The 11241-nt window shown below is 36.9% G+C and overlaps 2 non-coding genes across 2 annotated transcripts; both read left to right on the top strand.

Annotated features, from left to right (window-relative positions):
- Nucleotides 1–1243: 1243 nt before the first annotated feature.
- Nucleotides 1244–1317, top strand: TRNAI-AAU (transfer RNA isoleucine (anticodon AAU)). The gene has a single exon. It is a non-coding gene; the product is annotated as a tRNA-Ile (tRNA).
- Nucleotides 1318–3904: 2587 nt separating this feature from the next.
- TRNAI-AAU (transfer RNA isoleucine (anticodon AAU)) lies at nt 3905–3978 on the top strand. The gene has a single exon. It is a non-coding gene; the product is annotated as a tRNA-Ile (tRNA).
- The last annotated feature ends 7263 nt before the right edge of the window (nt 3979–11241 follow it).

Genomic DNA, 11241 nt, shown 5'->3' with positions numbered 1-11241 from the left:
AATTGTAATGCAGGCAAAACTAATCCAAGCAACTTGAAGCAAAATAGAAATATAATCTATTGTATGGAGAGAGATTTCAGTTTCGAAGCGTTTTTTAAGAAGTTTTGGGCAACTGGAATTCGATATAACTGTAAATATTGACAGCTAAGTCTATCACTAATCGTAAAGCAGGCAAAAACTAATCCAAGCAATGGCGTAATTTACTGGCTCATCACGTGACAAGTTAGAGTGGTTGGTGGCAACATATTGCTCATAATATAAAAAAAGCTTGTCAATTCTCATTTAAGATTGGTTCCTATGCTTTTGATGGGCTCTCTAAGAATTAGTCAACTTTCAACGTATTTTACCTTTCACTGTGGACAGATCAAGCTTTGAGAGGTCAGTAGCTGGCTCAAAATTAGAGCAAGTTCATTAAAAGAGAGTAGATATGGGGCAAAAGTGGCCGGTTGGCTCAATCGGTTAGCGCGTGGTGCTAATAACGCCTAGCTTGCGAGTTCGACCCCCGTGCTGGCCATTCCCTTGCCTTTCTGTTCACATCCAGTGACTTTTGGAAAAAGATCCGTAGGTTTTATCCATCCAATGTGTAAAATTAATTTACAAACTTGAAATAACTTGGTTAGAGTAAGAGAGTGGCCATGTTACATCGTCGTTAACCTTGAAGTATGACAGAGTAACAAATTGAAGCAAAATAGAAATATAATCTATTGTATGGCCAGAGATTTCAGTTTCTAAGCGTTTTTTAAGAAGTTTTGGGCAACTGGAATTCGATATAACTGTAAATATTGACAGCTAAGTCTATCACTAATTGTAATGCAGGCAAAACTAATCCAAGCAACTTGAAGCAAAATAGAAATATAATCTATTGTATGGCCAGAGATTTCAGTTTCTAAGCGTTTTTTAAGAAGTTTTGGGCAACTGGAATTCGATATAACTGTAAATATTCACAGCTAGGTCTATCACTAATTGTAATGAAGGCAAAAACTAATCCAAGCAATGGCGTAATTTACTGGCTCATCACGTGACAAGTTAGAGTGGTTGGTGGCAACATATTGCTCATAATATAAAAAAAGCTTGTCAATTCTCATTTAAGATTGGTTCCTATGCTTTTTATGGGCTCTCTAAGAATTAGTCAACTTTAAACATATTTTACCTTTCACTGTGGACAGATCAAGCTTTGAGAGGTCAGTAGCTGGCTCAAAATTAGAGCAAGTTCATTAAAAGAGAGTAGATATGGGGCAAAAGTGGCCGGTTAGCTCAATTGGTCAGAGCGTGGTGCTAATAACGCCAAGGTTGCGGGTTTAACCCCCGTGCTGGCCATTCCTTTGGCTTTCTGTTCACATCCAGTGACTTTTGGAAAATGATCCGTAGGTTTTATCCATCCAATGTGTAAAATTAATTTACAAACTTGAAATAACTTGGTTAGAGTAAGAGAGTGGCCATGTTACATCGTCGTTAACCTTAAAGTATGACAGAGTAACGAATTGAAGCAAAATAGAAATATAATCTATTGTATGGCCAGAGATTTCAGTGTCTAAGCATTTTTTAAGAAGTTTTGGGCAACTGGAATTCGATATAACTGTAAATATTGACAGCTAAGTCTATCACTAATTGTAATGCAGGCAAAAACTATTCCAAGCAATGCCGTAATTTACTGGCTCATCACGTGGCAAGTTAGAGTGGTTGGTGGCTCATAATATAAAAAAAGCTTGTCAATTCTCATTTAAGATTGGTTCCTTTCCTTTTGATGAACTCTCTAAGATTTATTCAACTTTCAACGTATTTTACCTTTCACTGTGGACAGATCAAGCTTTGAGAGGTCAGTAGCTGGCTCAAAATTAGAGCAAGTTCATTAAAAGAGAGTAGATATGGGGCAAAAGTGGCCGGTTAGCTCAATCGGTTAGAGTGTGGTGCTAATAACGCCAAGGTTGCGGGTTCGACCCTCATGGTGGCCATTCCTTTGGCTTTCTGTTCACATCCAGTGACTTTTGGAAAAAGATCTGTAGGTTTTATCCATCCAATGTGTAAAATTAATTTACAAACTTGAAATAACTTAGTTAGAGTAAGAGAGTGGCCATGTTACATCGTCGTTAACCTTAAAGTATGACAGAGTAACGAATTGAAGCAAAATAGAAATATAATCTATTGTATGGCCAGAGATTTCAGTTTCTAAGCGTTTTTTAAGAAGTTTTGGGCAACTGGAATTCGATATAACTGTAAATATTGACAGCTAATTCTATCACTAATTGTAATGCAGGCAAAAACTAATCCAAGCAATGGCGTAATTTACTGGCTCATCACGTGACAACTTAGAGTGGTTGGTGGCAACATATTGCTCATAATATAAAAAAAGCTTGTCAATTCTCATTTAAGATTGGTTCTTATGCTTTTGATGGGCTCTCTAAGAATTGGTCAACTTTCAACGTATTTTACCTTTCACTGTGGACAGATCAAGCTTTGAGAGGTCAGTAGCTGGCTCAAAATTAGAGCAAGTTCATTAAAAGAGAGTAGATATGGGGCAAAAGTGGCCGCTTTCACTGTGGCTTTCTGTTCACATCCAGTGACTTTTGGAAAAAGATCCGTAGGTTTTATCCATCCAATGTGTAAAATTAATTTACAATATTGAAATAACTTGGTTAGAGTAAGAGAGTGGCCATGTTACATCGTCGTTAACCTTAAAGTATGACAGAGTAACGAATTAAAGCAAAATAGAAATATAATCTATTGTATGGCCAGAGATTTCAGTTTCTAAGCGTTTTTTAAGAAGTTTTGGGCAACTGGAATTCGATATAACTGTAAATATTGACAGCTAAGTCTATCACTAATTGTAATGCAGGCAAAACTAATCCAAGCAACTTGAAGCAAAATAGAAATATAATCTATTGTATGGCCAGAGATTTCAGTTTCTAAGCGTTTTTTAAGAAGTTTTGGGCAACTGGAATTCGATATAACTGTAAATATTGACAGCTAAGTCTATCACTTATTGCAATGCAGGCAAAAACTAATCCAAGCAATGGCGTAATTTACTGGCTCATCACGTGACAAGTTAGAGTGGTTGGTGGCAACATATTGCTCATAATATAAAAAAAGCTTGTCAATTCTCATTTAAGATTGGTTCCTATGCTTTTGATGGGCTCTCTAAGAATTAGTCAACTTTCAATGTATTTTACCTTTCACTGTAGACAGATCAAGCTTTGAGAGGTCAGTAGCTGGCTCAAAATTAGAGCAAGTTCATTAAAAGAGAGTAGAAATGGGGCAAAAGTGGCCGGTTAGCTCAATCGGTTAGATCGTGGTGCTAACAATGCCAAGGTTGCGGGTTCGACCCTCGTGCTGGCCATTCCTTTGGCTTTCTGTTCACATTCAGTGACTTTTGGAAAAAGATCCTTAAGTTTTATCCATCCATTGTGTAAAACTAATTTACAAACTTGAAATAACTTGGTTAGAGTAAGAGAGTGGCCATGTTACATCGTCGTTAACCTTAAAGTATGACAGAGTAACGAATAGAAGCAAAATAGAAATATAATCTATTGTATGGCCAGAGATTTCAGTTTCTAAGCATTTTTTAAGAAGTTTTGGGCAACTGGAATTCGATATAACTGTAAATATTGACATCTAATTCTATCACTAATTGTAATGCAGGCAAAAACTAATCCAAGCAATGGCGTAATTTACTGGCTCATCACGTGACAAGTTAGAGTGGTTGGTGGCAACATATTGCTCATAATATAAAAAAAGCTTTCAATTCTCATTTAAGATTGGTTCCTATGCTTTTGATGGGCTCTCTAAGAATTAGTAAACTTTCAACGTATTTTACCTTTCACTGTGAACAGATCAAGCTTTGAGAGGTCAGTAGCTGGCTCAAAATTAGAGCAAGTTCATTAAAAGAGAGTAGATATGGGGCAAAAGTGGCCGGTTAGCTCAATCGGTTAGAGCATGGTGCTAATAACGCCAAGGTTGCGGGTTCGACCCCCGTGCTGGCTATTCCTATGGCTTTCTGTTCACATCCAGTGAATTTTGGAAAAAGATCAGTAGGTTTTATCCATCTAATGTGTAAAATTAATTTACAAACTTGAATAACTTGGTTAGAGTAAGAGAGTGGCCATGTTACATCGTCGTTAACCTTGAAGTATGACAGAGTAACGAATTGAAGCAAAATAGAAATATAATCTATTGTATGGCCAGAGATTTCAGTTTCTAAGCGTTTTTTAAGAAGTTTTGGGCAACTGGAATTCGATATAACTGTAAATATTGACAGCTAAGTCTATCACTAATTGTAATGCAGGCAAAAACTAATCCAAGCAATGGCGTAATTTACTGGCTCATCACGTGACAAGTTAGAGTGGTTGGTGGCAACATATTGCTCATAATATAAAAAAAGCTTGTCAATTCTCATTTAAGATTGGTTCCTATGCTTTTGATGGGCTCTCTAAGAATTAGTCAACTTCCAACATATTTTACCTTTCACTGTGGACAGATCAAGCTTTGAGAGGTCAGTAGCTGGCTCAAAATTAGAGCAAGTTCATTAAAAGAGAGTAGATATGGGGCAAAAGTGGCCGCTTTCACTGTGGCTTTCTGTTCACATCCAGTGACTTTTGGAAAAAGATCCGTAGGTTTTATGCATCCAATGTGTAAAATTAATTTACAAACCTGAAATAACTTGGTAAGAGTAAGAGAGTGGCCATGTCACATCGTCGTTAACTTTAAAGTATGACAGAGTAACGAATTGAAGCAAAATAGAAATGTAATCTATTGTATGGCCAGAGATTTCAGTTTCTAAGCATTTTTTAAGAAGTTTTGGGCAACTGGAGTACGATATAACTGTAAATATTAACAGCTAAGTCTATCACTAATTGTAATGCAGGCAAAACTAATCCAAGCAATGGCGTAATTTACTGGCTCATCACGTGACAAGTTAGAGTGGTTGGTGGCAACATATTGCTCATAATATAAAAAAAGCTTGTCAATTCTCATTTAAGATTGGTTCCTATGCTTTTGATGGGCTCTCTAAGAATTAGTCAACTTTCAACGTATTTTACCTTTCACTGTGGACAGATCAAGCTTTGAGAGGTCAGTAGCTGGCTCAAAATTAGAGCAAGTTCATTAAAAGAGAGTAGATATGGGGCAAAAGTGGCCTGTTGGCTCAATCGGTTAGCGCGTGGTGCAAATAACGCCTAGCTTGCGAGTTCGACCCCCGTGCTGGCCATTCCTTTGCCTTTCTGTTCACATCCAGTGACTTTTGGAAAAAGATCCGTAGGTTTTATCCATCCAATGTGTAAAATTAATTTACAAACTTGAAATAACTTGGTTAGAGTAAGAGAGTGGCCATGTTACATCGTCGTTAACCTTGAAGTATGACAGAGTAACAAATTGAAGCAAAATAGAAATATAATCTATTGTATGGCCAGAGATTTCAGTTTCTAAACGTTTTTTAAGAAGTTTTGGGCAACTGGAATTCGATATAACTGTAAATATTGACAGCTAAGTCTATCACTAATTGTAATGCAGGCAAAACTAATCCAAGCAACTTGAAGCAAAATAGAAATATAATCTATTGTATGGCCAGAGATTTCAGTTTCTAAGCGTTTTTTAAGAAGTTTTGGGCAACTGGAATTCGATATAACTGTAAATATTCACAGCTAGGTCTATCACTAATTGTAATGAAGGCAAAAACTAATCCAAGCAATGGCGTAATTTACTGGCTCATCACGTGACAAGTTAGAGTGGTTGGTGGCAACATATTGCTCATAATATAAAAAAAGCTTGTCAATTCTCATTTAAGATTGGTTCCTATGCTTTTGATGGGCTCTCTAAGAATTAGTCAACTTTCAACATATTTTACCTTTCACTGTGGACAGATCAAGCTTTGAGAGGTCAGTAGCTGGCTCAAAATTAGAGCAAGTTCATTAAAAGAGAGTAGATATGGGGCAAAAGTGGCCGGTTATCTCAATCGGTCAGAGCGTGGTGCTAATAACGCCAAGGTTGCGGGTTCAACCCCCGTGCTGGCCATTCCTTTGGCTTTCTGTTCACATCCAGTGACTTTTGGAAAAAGATCCGTAGGTTTTATCCATCCAATGTGTAAAATTATTTTACAAACTTGAAATAACTTGGTTAGAGTAAGAGAGTGGCCATGTTACATCGTCGTTAACCTTAAAGTATGACAGAGTAACGAATTGAAGCAAAATAGAAATATAATCTATTGTATGGCCAGAGATTTCAGTGTCTAAGCATTTTTTAAGAAGTTTTGGGCAACTGGAATTCGATATAACTGTAAATATTGACAGCTAAGTCTATCACTAATTGTAATGCAGGCAAAAACTATTCCAAGCAATGCCGTAATTTACTGGCTCATCACGTGGCAAGTTAGAGTGGTTGGTGGCTCATAATATAAAAAAAGCTTGTCAATTCTCATTTAAGATTGGTTCCTTTCCTTTTGATGAACTCTCTAAGATTTATTCAACTTTCAACGTATTTTACCTTTCACTGTGGACAGATCAAGCTTTGAGAGGTCAGTAGCTGGCTCAAAATTAGAGCAAGTTCATTAAAAGAGAGTAGATATGGGGCAAAAGTGGCCGGTTGGCTCAATCGGTTAGAGCGTGGTGCTAATAACGCCAAGGTTGCGGATTCGACCCTCATGGTGGCCATTCCTTTGGCTTTCTGTTCACATCCAGTGACTTTTGGAAAAAGATCCGTAGGTTTTATCCATCCAATGTGTAAAATTAATTTACAAACTTGAAATAACTTAGTTAGAGTAAGAGAGTGGCCATGTTACATCGTCGTTAACCTTAAAGTATGACAGAGTAACGAATTGAAGCAAAATAGAAATATAATCTATTGTATGGCCAGAGATTTCAGTTTCTAAGCGTTTTTTAAGAAGTTTTGGGCAACTGGAATTCGATATAACTGTAAATATTGACAGCTAGTTCTATCACTAATTGTAATGCAGGCAAAAACTAATCCAAGCAATGGCGTAATTTACTGGCTCATCACGTGACAACTTAGAGTGGTTGGTGGCAACATATTGCTCATAATATAAAAAAAGCTTGTCAATTCTCATTTAAGATTGGTTCTTATGCTTTTGATGGGCTCTCTAAGAATTGGTCAACTTTCAACGTATTTTACCTTTCACTGTGGACAGATCAAGCTTTGAGAGGTCAGTAGCTGGCTCAAAATTAGAGCAAGTTCATTAAAAGAGAGTAGATATGGGGCAAAAGTGGCCGGTTAGCTCAATCGGTTAGAGCGTGGTGCTAGTAACGCCTAGCTTGCGGGTCCGACCCCCGTGCTGGCCATTCCTTTGGCTTTCTGTTCACATCCAGTGACTTTTGGAAAAAGATCCGTAGGTTTTATCCATCCAATGTGTAAAATTAATTTACAAACTTAAAATAACTTGGTTAGAGTAAGAGAGTGGCGATGTTACATCGTCGTTAACCTTGAAGTATGACAGAGTAACGAATTGAAGCAAAATAGAAATATAATCTATTGTATGGCCAGAGATTTCAGTTTCTAAGCGTTTTTTAAGAAGTTTTGGGCAACTGGAATTCGATATAACTGTAAATATTGACAGCTAAGTCTATCACTAATTGTAATGCAGGCAAAAACTAATCCAAGCAATGGCGTAATTTACTGGCTCATCACGTGACAAGTTAGAGTGGTTGGTGGCAACATATTGCTCATAATATAAAAAAAGCTTGTCAATTCTCATTTAAGATTGGTTCCTATGCTTTTGATGGGCTCTCTAAGAATTAGTCAACTTCCAACGTATTTTACCTTTCACTGTGGACAGATCAAGCTTTGAGAGGTCAGTAGCTGGCTCAAAATTAGAGCAAGTTCATTAAAAGAGAGTAGATATGGGGCAAAAGTGGCCGCTTTCACTGTGGCTTTCTGTTCACATCCAGTGACTTTTGGAAAAAGATCCGTAGGTTTTATGCATCCAATGTGTAAAATTAATTTACAAACCTGAAATAACTTGGTAAGAGTAAGAGAGTGGCCATGTCACATCGTCGTTAACTTTAAAGTATGACAGAGTAACGAATTGAAGCAAAATAGAAATGTAATCTATTGTATGGCCAGAGATTTCAGTTTCTAAGCATTTTTTAAGAAGTTTTGGGCAACTGGAGTACGATATAACTGTAAATATTAACAGCTAAGTCTATCACTAATTGTAATGCAGGCAAAACTAATCCAAGCAACTTGAAGCAAAATAGAAATATAATCTATTGTATGGAGAGAGATTTCAGTTTCGAAGCGTTTTTTAAGAAGTTTTGGGCAACTGGAATTCGATATAACTGTAAATATTGACAGCTAAGTCTATCACTAATTGTAATGCAGGCAAAAACTAATCCAAGCAATGGCGTAATTTACTGGCTCATCACGTGACAAGTTAGAGTGGTTGGTGGCAACATATTGCTCATAATATAAAAAAAGCTTGTCAATTCTCATTTAAGATTGGTTCCTATGCTTTTGATGGGCTCTCTAAGAATTAGTCAACTTTCAACGTATTTTACCTTTCACTGTGGACAGATCAAGCTTTGAGAGGTCAGTAGCTGGCTCAAAATTAGAGCAAGTTCATTAAAAGAGAGTAGATATGGGGCGAAAGTGGCCGGTTGGCTCAATCGGTTAGCGCGTGGTGCTAATAACGCCTAGCTTGCGAGTTCGACCCCCGTGCTGGCCATTCCTTTGCCTTTCTGTTTACATCCAGTGACTTTTGGAAAAAGATCCGTAGGTTTTATCCATCCAATGTGTAAAATTATTTTACAAACTTGAAATAACTTGGTTAGAGTAAGAGAGTGGCCATGTTACATCGTCGTTAACCTTGAAGTATGACAGAGTAACAAATTGAAGCAAAATAGAAATATAATCTATTGTATGGCCAGAGATTTCAGTTTCTAAGCGTTTTTTAAGAAGTTTTGGGCAACTGGAATTCGATATAACTGTAAATATTGACAGCTAAGTCTATTACTAATTGTAATGCAGGCAAAACTAATCCAAGCAACTTGAAGCAAAATAGAAATATAATCTATTGTATGGCCAGAGATTTCAGTTTCTAAGCGTCTTTTAAGAAGTTTTGGGCAACTGGAATTCGATATAACTGTAAATATTGACAGCTAGGTCTATCACTAATTGTAATGAAGGCAAAAACTAATCCAAGCAATGGCGTAATTTACTGGCTCATCACGTGACAAGTTAGAGTGGTTGGTGGCAACATATTGCTCATAATATAAAAAAAGCTTGTCAATTCTCATTTAAGATTGGTTCCTATGCTTTTTATGGGCTCTCTAAGAATTAGTCAACTTTAAACATATTTTACCTTTCACTGTGGACAGATCAAGCTTTGAGAGGTCAGTAGCTGGCTCAAAATTAGAGCAAGTTCATTAAAAGAGAGTAGATATGGGGCAAAAGTGGCCGGTTAGCTCAATCAGTCAGAGCGTGGTGCTAATAACGCCAAAGTTGCGGGTTCAACCCCCGTGCTGGCCATTCCTTTGGCTTTCTGTTCACATCCAGTGACTTTTGGAAAATGATCCGTAGGTTTTATCCATCCAATGTGTAAAATTAATTTACAAACTTGAAATAACTTGGTTAGAGTAAGAGAGTGGCCATGTTACATCGTCGTTAACCTTAAAGTATGACAGAGTAACGAATTGAAGCAAAATAGAAATATAATCTATTGTATGGCCAGAGATTTCAGTGTCTAAGCATTTTTTAAGAAGTTTTGGGCAACTGGAATTCGATATAACTGTAAATATTGACAGCTAAGTCTATCACTAATTGTAATGCAGGCAAAAACTATTCCAAGCAATGCCGTAATTTACTGGCTCATCACGTGGCAAGTTAGAGTGGTTGGTGGCTCATAATATAAAAAAAGCTTGTCAATTCTCATTTAAGATTGGTTCCTTTCCTTTTGATGAACTCTCTAAGATTTATTCAACTTTCAACGTATTTTACCTTTCACTGTGGACAGATCAAGCTTTGAGAGGTCAGTAGCTGGCTCAAAATTAGAGCAAGTTCATTAAAAGAGAGTAGATATGGGGCAAAAGTGGCCGGTTAGCTCAATCGGTTAGAGCGTGGTGCTAATAACGCCAAGGTTGCGGGTTCGACCCTCATGGTGGCCATTCCTTTGGCTTTCTGTTCACATCCAGTGACTTTTGGAAAAAGATCCGTAGGTTTTATCCATCCAATGTGTAAAATTAATTTACAAACTTGAAATAACTTAGTTAGAGTAAGAGAGTGGCCATGTTACATTGTCGTTAACCTTAAAGTATGACAGAGTAACGAATTGAAGCAAAATAGAAATATAATCTATTGTATGGCCAGAGATTTCAGTTTCTAAGCGTTTTTTAAGAAGTTTTGGGCAAATGGAATTCGATATAACTGTAAATATTGACAGCTAATTCTATCACTAATTGTAATGCAGGCAAAAACTAATCCAAGCAATGGCGTAATTTACTGGCTCATCACGTGACAACTTAGAGTGGTTGGTGGCAACATATTGCTCATAATATAAAAAAAGCTTGTCAATTCTCATTTAAGATTGGTTCTTATGCTTTTGATGGGCTCTCTAAGAATTGGTCAACTTTCAACGTATTTTACCTTTCACTGTGGACAGATCAAGCTTTGAGAGTTCAGTAGCTGGCTCAAAATTAGAGCAAGTTCATTAAAAGAGAGTAGATATGGGGCAAAAGTGGCCGCTTTCACTGTGGCTTTCTGTTCACATCCAGTGACTTTTGGAAAAAGATCCGTAGGTTTTATCCATCCAATGTGTAAAATTAATTTACAATATTGAAATAACTTGGTTAGAGTAAGAGAGTGGCCATGTTACATCGTCGTTAACCTTAAAGTATGACAGAGTAACGAATTAAAGCAAAATAGAAATATAATCTATTGTATGGCCAGAGATTTCAGTTTCTAAGCGTTTTTTAAGAAGTTTTGGGCAACTGGAATTCGATATAACTGTAAATATTGACAGCTAAGTCTATCACTAATTGTAATGCAGGCAAAACTAATCCAAGCAACTTGAAGCAAAATAGAAATATAATCTATTGTATGGCCAGAGATTTCAGTTTCTAAGCGTTTTTTAAGAAGTTTTGGGCAACTGGAATTCGATATAACTGTAAATATTGACAGCTAAGTCTATCACTAATTGCAATGCAGGCAAAAACTAATCCAAGCAATGGCGTAATTTACTGGCTCATCACGTGACAAGTTAGAGTGGTTGGTGGCAACATATTGCTCATAATATAAAAAAAGCTT

This window comes from Anomaloglossus baeobatrachus, chromosome 4 (genome assembly GCF_048569485.1).
Source record: "Anomaloglossus baeobatrachus isolate aAnoBae1 chromosome 4, aAnoBae1.hap1, whole genome shotgun sequence".
Lineage (NCBI taxonomy): Eukaryota > Metazoa > Chordata > Amphibia > Anura > Aromobatidae > Anomaloglossus > Anomaloglossus baeobatrachus.
The sequence above is the reverse complement of the archived record's forward strand: the minus strand, read 5'-3'. Positions and strand labels throughout refer to the sequence as shown.